Genomic DNA, 10,966 nt, shown 5'->3' with positions numbered 1-10,966 from the left:
CCACTGAGCCTGCTGCCCACCAGGTCCCTGACTGCAGGGCTGCTTTCCAGCCACTTTCCCAATATATACTTGTGTCCCATGTTATTCCATCCTAGATGCAGAATCTGGCATTTCAACATGGAAAATTTCATCCCATTAATTGTAGCCCAATGCTCCAATCTATGTAGATCCCTCTCCAAGGCCTCTTGTTCCTCAAGAATCAGCAACACCTCTCAGTTTGGTGCCATCAGCAAACTTGCCAATGGTGCCTTCAACTCCTGCATGCAGATTGTTGATAAATATACTGAACAGAACAGGCTCTGGAACTGAACCACAAGGAATACCAATGGTATTCCTCAACTGTTGCCAGTTGCCAGCCAGATAGATGTAGCTCCATTCACTAGAACCCTTTGAGCTCCGTCCTTTGGCCAATTCTTCACCCAGAGCACCATGGACTTATCCCACAGTTGGGCAACTTGTCCAGAAGGATACACTGAGGGACAGTATCAAAAGCCTTACTAAAATCCAGAAAGAATGTGGCCAGCAGGACCAGGGCAGTGATTGTCCTCCTGTACTCAGCACTGGTGAGGCCATGCCTCGAACCCTGTGCCCAGTTTTGGGCCCCTCACTATGACAAGGACATTGAGGTGCTGGAGCATGTCCAGAGAAGGTCAACGGAGCTGGTGAAGGCTCTGGAGCACAAGTCCTATGAGGAGCAGCTGAGGGAGCTGGGATTGTTTAGTGTGAAGAAAAGGAGGCTCAGAAGGGACTTTATTGCTCTCTACAAGTATCTAAAATGAGGTTGTAGTGAGGTGGGGATTGGTCTCTTTCCTCTGGTAACAAGCAACAGGACAAGAGGAAAACGCCTCAAGTTGTGCCAAAGGAGGTTTAGATTGGATATGAGGAAAAGTTACTTCACTGAAAGGGAAGCACTGGAACAGGCTGCCCAGGAAAGTGGTGTAGTTGCCATCCCTAAAGGTATTTAGAAGATGTGTGGATGTGGCACTTAGGGATGTGGTTTAGTGGTGGACTTGGCAGTGCTGGCTTAACAGTTGGACTCGATGATATCTGAGATTTTTCTAAGATAAATTATGCTATGGTTCTATCCTTTTGCTGGGATTTTTTAATCGTGTGACCTTGCTTTTTTGTGCTGGGGAGGGGTTGAGGTGGGGTGAGAAGACTTCCAAAGAACCTATTAAATAAGGGTACTAGATACTTAATGAGACCTCACTACACAGGCAAGACTTTTTACTGAATAGGAACAATCTCTTTCCTACAAGAGCATTTTTTCTTCCTTCATTCTGGTATTGTAACTTCTTCAGTAAATACAAGTGGGCTTGCACTGCCTGTTCATAGACTTCAAATCTTTCTCAAAAGCCTGGATTAAATGTTATTTGATATTGCTATAAAAGCTACTCAGTGAAACCTCTAATTTGAACACAGCTTTATTTTTATGTAAGTTTTAGAATTCCAATAGTATCTCTCAAAATTTCTGTTTTGAGAATTCTGATGGCAAATCTAAGCCAAATGACAACATGCCTTCCTTAGTTTACCAGACCAAATCATCCCATTGCCCTGAAGACTAGAAGTGGAAAATGACTGTGTAATGTGCATGCAATAAGTATACCAGTGTAAACCACTCTGTAGTGACAGTTTTGCCCAGGGTATCATGCTCATGCTGTTTAACTGGGGCTTATTTTCATGTTCTCCTGGTTTCATTTATGATTGCTGATGATGTTACTATCCCTAGCTGCTTCCCCAACTCCCTTCACAGAAGTATTTTTTTTGCCTTTAGATCTTTTATTTCAGCTCTTAGGAATCCAACCTAAGTTTCAGAGATAGATGAGAGAGAACCTAGCATTAAATGCTGGAATAGGTGTGTGGTGGTTTTTGGTTTGTGTTTTTGTTGGCTGGGTGTTTTGCTGTTTTTTTTCTTTTAGGAAGCAATCCCTCCTTCCAAACTTCTGCTTCTCTAACCACCACAGGCTTGTACACAGATGGCCTTAGAAACTGAAAACATTCAGTTGCACAGAAAATAAAGATCAACATCAGGAAATATGTTGTAAACTCCAGAAATCTATGATGAAAAGCTTTCTTAAATTTTTATCAACTTAAATAACTGTCCTGGGACAGAGTACATTTTCTTCTTAGTAACTGGTACAGTGCTGTGATTCTTGGATTCTGTATGAGAATAGTGTTGACAACACACTGATGGTTTGGCTGCTACTCACTAGTGCTTACCCTAAGCCAAGGGCTTTTCGGTTTCCCATGCTCTGCCATGAGGAGCTGCACAAAAAAGTGGGAGAGCATGGCCAGGACAGGTGATCCAAACTGGCCAAAGGGATATTCCATACCATAGAATGCCATGCCCAGTATTTAAACCAGAGGAGATACCTGGTAGGGAGCTGATTGCTGCTCAGTGATGGAATATTGTGCATCACTTTTTCTCTTGGATTTTATTTCTCTTTCTCTCTTCACTTATCACTACTATATTATTAGCTCTTAAAAAAAAAAAATTAAACTATTCTATCTCAACCCACAAGGTTTGTCTTTTCTTTCCAATTCTCCTCCCTACCATGATGGGGGTTGAGGGCAGTGACCTCTGCATGGTATTTAATTTGTGGCTAGGATTAAACCACAACAATAACTATTTTCATTTGCGCTGGGATACACAGGAGAATCCTGACATATGGTTCTTGAGACCCTTCCTAGCTTCCCTGCTTAAAGCATTTGTCCTGAAGGCTATGTACCTTCTGCTGCTCCACTCATCTCTAATGGATAACTTGATGTCTGACCTAACAGCTTATTTAAACGCTTATTGGACTGGGTCTGGAGATCCCCATGTGAGTGCAAAGGTAGGTATATCTTTGCTTATTTCTCTGGATAGTGGTTGGATCTAAGGCTCTAATGGATAAACTCTGGAGGACCAAGTCACAGCAGCTTCCTTTTCTGCAGCTGTATACCCTGCTTTATGCTACATACCTTGTTTCCTGTGTGCAGCAGCAGAAGTGATGGTGTCTGTATCTCCTTAGCTCCATTTCCTGTTAGTTCAGCAGCAGAACCCACCCCACGTTTGCCTTGTGGATGGTGAGTTGCAGCTCTTAAGGCATGAGCACAGTCACCTGCACCTTCTGTTCACTCTCCTCAGAGATGAGAACCACTGGGCTCAATAGGGGCTGTGTACGTGTGAGGATATGAGGAGCAACAGGCAGATGTAAAGTGCTGGTATGTGGAGCTGACAGAGTTGCTTTGTTTTGGTAAGAGTGTTTGGTCCCCATATCTTGTTCTATTTTTCTCCTAATCTATCAACTTCACTGCTGAGCTGGTTTGCATATGCTGTCTGTTTCTGAATAATGTTTGTAGACCAAAGATATTTATTTCTATAAAAGTATCACTGAGTTATACTGGTCCTACTCATTTATTCTCACATTTGTTATCTTAAAAAAATAGTGAAGAATCAAGTAAAGTGACATTTTTCATCTTTGGTTACATAGAACCAGTAGTAGTGCATGCTCAGGTACGTTGGAGTGGCTGGATGGTGGACACTTCTGTAATTGCTTGTTAATTTTTACAGCAGAAAGTGGAGGAAATGAGATTATTGGTGAAAGAGCTTGACTTACTGCACTACCGGAAAGAACAGGACCATGCAAACCAAACAAGCAGTGGTATTGGTGTGGTCTTTGTCTGATCAATGAAATAACCTTGTGAGGGCTTGCACTAACCATGTAAGATATTGTTGGTATTAACTTTGGGTGAAAAGTGTATGGTCAAACATCCTCATTCATCAGAAAGAGACTGAACTAACATGATTAAAACGTTGTAGCGCCTCATGTTTGCAGTTGTGAATGTCTTGAAGTATTTATTAGAAGAGAGTACAGTTCTATCTTCATGAAAAAAACTGTATTTTTCTTTGCCCTGGTTTACAAAGCCTTGAAGCACAGACTTAAATTTTTTGGGAATTACTTAAGGGCTCAGAGCAGTAAATCCCATTATTGAGGATTTAGGAGTAGATTAGATAACCACAAGAGGTCATAGTTGCTTCACAGATATAAGAGGGGAGGTTATATGTGGAAACCTTTTCTCTTTAGAGGAAAGCTGCCAAAAAAATAAGGTTGTTCCTAGGTCATGGAAAAAAATAGCTTGACATGTGAATTTCCAATGTGAAATGCATGCAAAAGTAGGCATGACACAAGGGAAAAGAACAGTTTGTTAAAGGGAAGAGAATATAAATTCTGGTTTGTATTGGGCTATTTGTAGAATTTTTAAAGTGGTTCTCAGCTTGCTGAAGACAATCCTTTTGTAAATCCATTTATTCTATAAAATTATCCAAGAAATTAATTTGATCCTGAGTATTTCAAATGGTATTTTGAAGATCTATTTGATATCTCATCTGGTTGTCATACTTCCTGCATTCTAAAGCAGTTGCCTTCTGAAGTAATCACTTTAGAAATCTAGTATGGGTAGTAAAAGTAGCCATTTTCACTGTCATTTCAATGATAATAATTTTCTGTTGTTTCTATATCTTGTGAGTAGATCACATGAATAAAAGTATCTTCTACTTTATTTGAAATCTGCTTGCAATACATATTTAAACTCCAAATGTGGAGTGTGATTTAGTTAAATCTTGTCTGTTACTTCAGTTTTCTTCACTCAGTAAGTAAACAAAGTTATCTTTGAGGGAATCCTTTTCAAGGTGATGAGTTCAGCTAAATCTGTTCTAAGACAAAAAGGAAAACCAAACCCTTTGTTTGTGCAATTATAGGTTTTCTAGCTGTCTGTATTAATTCCTTGAATCAAAAAGCCTTAATTCAGATCTGATTCTCAGAATGAATAGTCAAAGTACTTACCCACATACCCACTCCCATTTATTGTAGTGCTTTTTCATGTTTACGTAGAAGTTTATTTACCACTAAAATCTGTTACGCCTTCATGCACTTCATGGAGCAACAGTTGAAAGTTACCTGGAAAATGCTTTTACTGGACTATTTTACTTTTTACATTGACCAGTTACAATTTACACTTGTGCCCCACCTTGGGCCCTTGGTGAACAGCAGTCTGGTGTGATGAGCTTGACTTCATTTGTTGGAGCCAGTCTCAAACAACAGCAACACTGGAATTCCTGCACTTGATGACTGTGCTCTCCAGATGTGATCTGATGCAGTTCCAACACTACTTCAGCAGAAGTAAGGGATCTCCTTGGATTCCAAAGTACATACCCGTGCCAGGGAAACATTTTGGAAACCTGAAATATGTTATCTACTATCCTGTCTCTGTGCTGGAGAACTGGAAGAGAGGCCTCTGTTGCTGAAGCAGGACTGCAGCAAAGCCAAATAAATGCTCTAGGGCCATAAAGGTACCTTGCACTATTTTAGCTGCTAAATGGGAAGGGGGACTGAACAGGAACCATGTGTGGTACATCAAGCCTTTACTTGAAAGTTGTGGGAATGAAAATCACTAGGAAAGAGAGTCTCCAAGTTACCATGGCCTCTTTGATTTACAGCCACTTGGAGGATATGACCAGATCTGGAAACCAACTAACTTCCATCACTCCAGGTAAGGAAGCATCTTCTGGGTCCTTGTCTATTCTTTTTTCAGGTCTTGGATTGTGCTGAATGAGCAGAACCACCAGGTCTTCAGGCTTTTGACAAAGGGAACTTTTCTTATGCAGACATGCCTTCTATTGTGCCTCTGGGCTGCAGAGGTGTTTGAGTACATCCTGCCTTACTAGAGCAATGAACAGAGCCCAGAGCCGTGCTTCCCTGGCCTGCTCTTGTTTCCTCTGGTCTTACTGAGTGACGTCACACAGAAGAATGCTTTTTTTTTCCTTCTCCCAATCTGCCAAATTTATGACGCTCCCTTGTAAACTATACTTGCAAAACAAGTACACAGATACAGTTTCAACCATGGGACTTCATTAAACATGGAGTACTGAAGTTGGATGGAATACAGAGCCACACCCCTTCCCATCTCTAGCTGTCACATGTTGAATCTTAGCTCCTGGATCAGCACTTACCACATTGAACTTCAGCTTGGACTCACATGGAAGCATTTGCCTAATCTGTCTTGGCTCACTGCCACATCTACTTCATAATGCCAATGGCTTTTGTGTATAATAAGGTATTGGGGTATACTTGGCGGAAAAGGTGATTTAGCTTTCCAGTTGGAGGTTGCCTGTGAATTGAGTAATGCTAAGTAACAACCAGTAATGTTGACTAATGACTACTGGGGCAATTACCTACTCTCATTCTCTTGTCTAGTCAGGGTATGCAACCTCTGGAAGCAGATTAGGAGCATACTCTCTTTTTTCTCCTCTTGGAAATAGCAGCAAGGAAAAGTGAATATGCATTATCATGGAGTAAAAGCCAATACTGTTCACTTGACCTTATGGATCACTTCATCCACTGAGAGCTGAGGAAAGACAAGTGTGAAGAAGGCTGATGAATATAATTGTCAATTGTCACCACCCTTTCTTCGGCTCTGTATGCCCAATCTCTGCAGTCAATTTGCCACATGCACCTTCTCTCTCTTAGTGGTAAGTTTCTATACTCTCTAACAGGCCTTCATTGGTGGCAAAATACCAGAATCACTTTCTGACTAAATGCACAGCTCCTGCTAGGGTCAGATCATCCTTGTGGTCTTCAACATATTCAGGAGTGCTTGATTTCAGACTTATGCATAATTTCATGTGCCTGTAGTCTGATTTACTAGCAACAGTAAAGTATTGCCAGTGGTTCACAACAGCCACAAGAGATAATGCAACATTCCTGTTGATGTAGTACTTGCAGAAGAGAATTAAGAAGAAAATAGAGAAAAAAATAATAAAAAGGAAGGAAATAAAAAGAAAGGCATCTCATTGGTCCTGGTATTTTTGGAAAGGTATGTTGACACTTTCTGTGGTTTCCTGTGTTATCATCTGCAAGTGGTAGTTGAGTCTTCTGAATGGTGGATGCTCCCTCCTAAGTAAAGGGAGGACGTTCCCTGACTTTTTACCCACAAACCAGATGCAAAGCAGTGACCTCTGATCCTTAGTGCTTCATTATCAAAACCCTCAGCTTCCCTCTTCCGTGTCTTTTAGAAACTGATAATCTTCCGTAGTGCTGAGGGGGAGGAGCGAACACAAACTTCCCACCCTGAAAGTCTTGGCAGTTTCCTGCATTTTCAGTGTAACTGTCTGCCAGCACTAATTGTTCTTCTTGTGGATGCACACACTTAGGAAAATGTGTTTCTGTTTCCCTGCAGCTCTGTCACTAGAAAATAACTAGTAAAGGAGCTATGTGTGCTACATTTTTAACCCTCCTTGTGGATTCATATTGACGGTTGTTACGTACTTGGAAATGCAGACATGTTCTCTTGTTTAGGATTTGAATTCAAAGAAGCAAATGCAGCCTAGGAACCCATTGGTGTAGGGAAGCAAATACTTTCCTAGAAGTGCAGAGTCCTCTCGTTTAAGAGGTGACAGTTCACATGCAGAGTTCTGGTACCACAGGGGAGCTGCACACCCATGTGCAGCACAGTTGATATCCCCTGTGCACTCATGGTAAAAGCTGCACTAGATAAGGTGCTGTGCTGTATACGATAGCAGAAGGATTGGTGCATTCCATTGGCTAATTACAGCAGGAGCTCACCCCTGGTTCTAACAAAAGTATAGTATGTGTTTTCATATAAGTATTGATTTGATTTCTTTTCTGGTTCTTTTTCTTTATTAGCCCATTTGCATGGAGCTGCCAGAGGAGCAGTGTCAGCTGGCAGACATCCAGAAGCTGAGAAGGAAGAAAGCAATAGAAGACTACAAAATGAATGAGGATGGTCTTTTGATCAAACCATGGAATTTAATAGAAAGGAACAATCCACAGAAGGATGGAAACTACAGAGATGATGGGTATTGCTTTCCCACAAAAAACAGCAGAGCCTCAAATCACATCCTCCAACAGTCAAGGATGTACTTTGTCAAAGCAGAGCTTGAAAATCAAATTTACATGGTAAAATCTGTGGAGGGACCTTAAACTGACCTTAGGCAGACTGTATGAATTTAATTTCTGACACAGGTGACTTGCTGAGCTTAGGCTGGGTGTTTGGAGACATCTAAGTGAAAAAAGGGACTATTCCCCTTGCAGAGGTGTCAAACAAAAGCTCCTGGCTTTACAATGGCAGGTAATTCAGCATTCCATTTTTGAATGGAAATAATGGTAGTCTGTCTTTTGGAGCAAACTCCTGCTATGTCTGACTGTTCTTCTATAGGTCTATTTTTGAGATTCATTTTTTCCAAGAGCTATTTTTGATTTTATAAGAGTGACTTTCTTGCATTGTTATCAGACCACTGTTAAACTGCATTGGTTCTTTTGTTACCTGTTGCAGTTATGTAAAATTCTCATTAGAGCCGTTTGCTGCTGAGAGTTGCAGACCACCACCACCACTGTTTGCCAGCACTCCCACATCCAACTCGTGTGGATAAGGCTGTAACACCACTCTGCTGTGTGTCTATAGACAAAGTGTGTGGAAATAGCAGTTTAGAAGGTGTATAGGAGTCCTTCCCCAAGCAAAGTAAGGTATTAAGGCAAACTACTATTCTATAACAGGACAAAATTAATGTAGGCCATGCCTGAGTCTTGGAACAAGTTTTCTAACCTACCAATGAACACTGATGAATGTAGAACAGGGAAGAATGGAAAAAGTCAAAGGTCACTGTGCCAACCAGACTGCAGTCCAAGAACAATCTGGGCATCAGGCTGCAAAGGTGGGAATGACACCAGGTTGGAAGGGATGTGACATCTGCATGCAAGTACATGCCAATACCTGCTTGAGTTGGTTTTCTTTGGATGTAAATTGGTATGATTGTGGTTATGATGTATCTGCACATTTTAAAAATTGTTTTTAGGGGAAACATGTTGGTTTTCTAGTGTGTTAGGTTTTTTTACCTCTCCCCATAAAGTACTGGACCAGCAGTATTTAAGTAAGTTTTTATTTGAAGCTATAGGTCGGACTTGATCACTTCTCAGAGTGACAGAAAAACAGTCAAAGTTTTCTCTTTGTCATTTAACTGAACCAAGATTTTTCCAAGCAGTGATGGGTTATCACAGATCAGTGGGGCACAATGTGGAACACAAAGGCTCTTCTGTCAGAGACACATCAAGAGCACTTAGCTTGTATTTCCACAACCAGAATCAGATTCTGGGTCCTTCCAGTCCTATTACCAGACAGAAAATGATGATACATCAGATAATGGAAGGAGGGAGGGAAGAGGAGCTGTGATATGAAGGCACCAAGTCTGGGATATAGAAGAGTGGTATGGAATGTCTCTACCAGATACAAAGTAATTGCTGAGGCCACCCTTCTTGGTAAGGGACTGAGCTGCTTTCTCAGACTCTTCCAAGGACTAAATTTCTGACTGGAATGGCATTATCATGGAATAAGGATTTCCAAGAGGGACTTCACAGTCTAATTGCATCTGTGCCACTATAATGATTCAAGTAGCAAAACTTTCTTGGGCAAATATGGGTGCAGCTTTCCCTTTGGTTCTCTTTTGGGAATGGCACAAAGAAAAGAAATATATTGGAATGGAGTTATCACTCACTGATGCACAAGACTGGAAGTTACTATTTTCTTAAAGAAGAAAAAAGAGGGGTTTTTTTAATGGTCCATCAGCCATAGTGATGCTGCTCAGGGCCAGCTCTAAGCGTGGTACTAACATGTAACCAAATCACGCACGCTTCAGCAACAATGCAATTCCTGTTTGTAGTTAGACGTACAGTTAGCATCACTAGTTAAGGACAACTCTAGTGAAGTTTTACTGGGGCAGTAGCAATGGTCTTATTTTTTTTTTCCTAGTAACTGTGTGTGGTGGTTTAAGCCCACTTGGCAACTAAGCACCACAAAGCTTCTCCCTCCTGTTCTGCCCCACTGGAATGGGGCAGAGAATCAAAAGTAAAACTCGTAGGTTAAGAACGGTTTAATAATTGAAAACAAAGTAAAATATAGTAGTAAATAGTAAGAATGATAAAAAGGGAAGGAAAAACAAAAGTGATGCACAATACAAATGCTCACCCCATGCTGACCCATGCCAGATCCCCTTCCTGAATCCAGATTGGCCTCACTTCCAGGTAGCTCCCCTCAGTTATGCTGGGCATAATGTTCTGTGGTATGGAATATCCCTTTGGTCAGGTCGGGTCAGCTGTCCTGGCTGTGCACCCTCCCAAGATTGTTTTTCCTCCTTAGTGGCAGAGGATGAGACACAACAAAAAAGTCCTTGACTTAGGATAAACACGACTTAGCAAAACTCAGAACAGCAGTTTTTTATTCTTAATGCAAAACTCAGCACTGTCCCAGCTATTCAGAAATTAACACCATCCCAGCCAAAACAAGGACACTGGTACCTACTGAGCGCTGGATTGACACAGCTTAGTCATGAAATACAGATTTTTATCGCTATGCAGTAGGTGATTTGGATTAATCATCCATTTAAGGATTTGCTATTAGTGTACTAGTTAATGGGTTTTGGAAGGCAGCCGTGCTGAACAGCTGATGGCAACACCGTGTTTACACTCCAAAGCATCTTCACAATTAACATTCAGGCCTATTTCGTCCAGAGCTCCTCTGATGCAACTCGTAGCGCATGACAAAGCGAAAGCGGTAGAACTCACGCAGCCTCACCAAATTCCCCCGTGTGTTAACCCTGACGGCAACCGGGTTCCAGCTCCGCCAGCCCCTCTCCGCTCTCATCGGCTGCGGGGGCTGCCAGGCCGGCACAAGCTGCCTGGCTGCCGTGGGCGGCCTCCGCGACACCCAAACACCCACGGCACCGGCTCCCCCGGGCCCGGGGCCGGCGGCCAGAGGATCCCAGGGCCCGAGCGGGTCCCGGCCCGCCCCGCGCCCCCCACGGCGCCTCAAGGGCGAGCGCGCGTCACTTCCGGGACGCACCCGCCTCCCCGCGCCTGCATCGCGAGACCCCGCCCCGCCTCGCGCGAGACTCGCTGGCTCACCCGGCCGCCTG

Source organism: Aphelocoma coerulescens, chromosome 5 (genome assembly GCF_041296385.1).
Source record: "Aphelocoma coerulescens isolate FSJ_1873_10779 chromosome 5, UR_Acoe_1.0, whole genome shotgun sequence".
Lineage (NCBI taxonomy): Eukaryota > Metazoa > Chordata > Aves > Passeriformes > Corvidae > Aphelocoma > Aphelocoma coerulescens.
Note: the sequence above shows the minus strand (reverse complement) of the source record.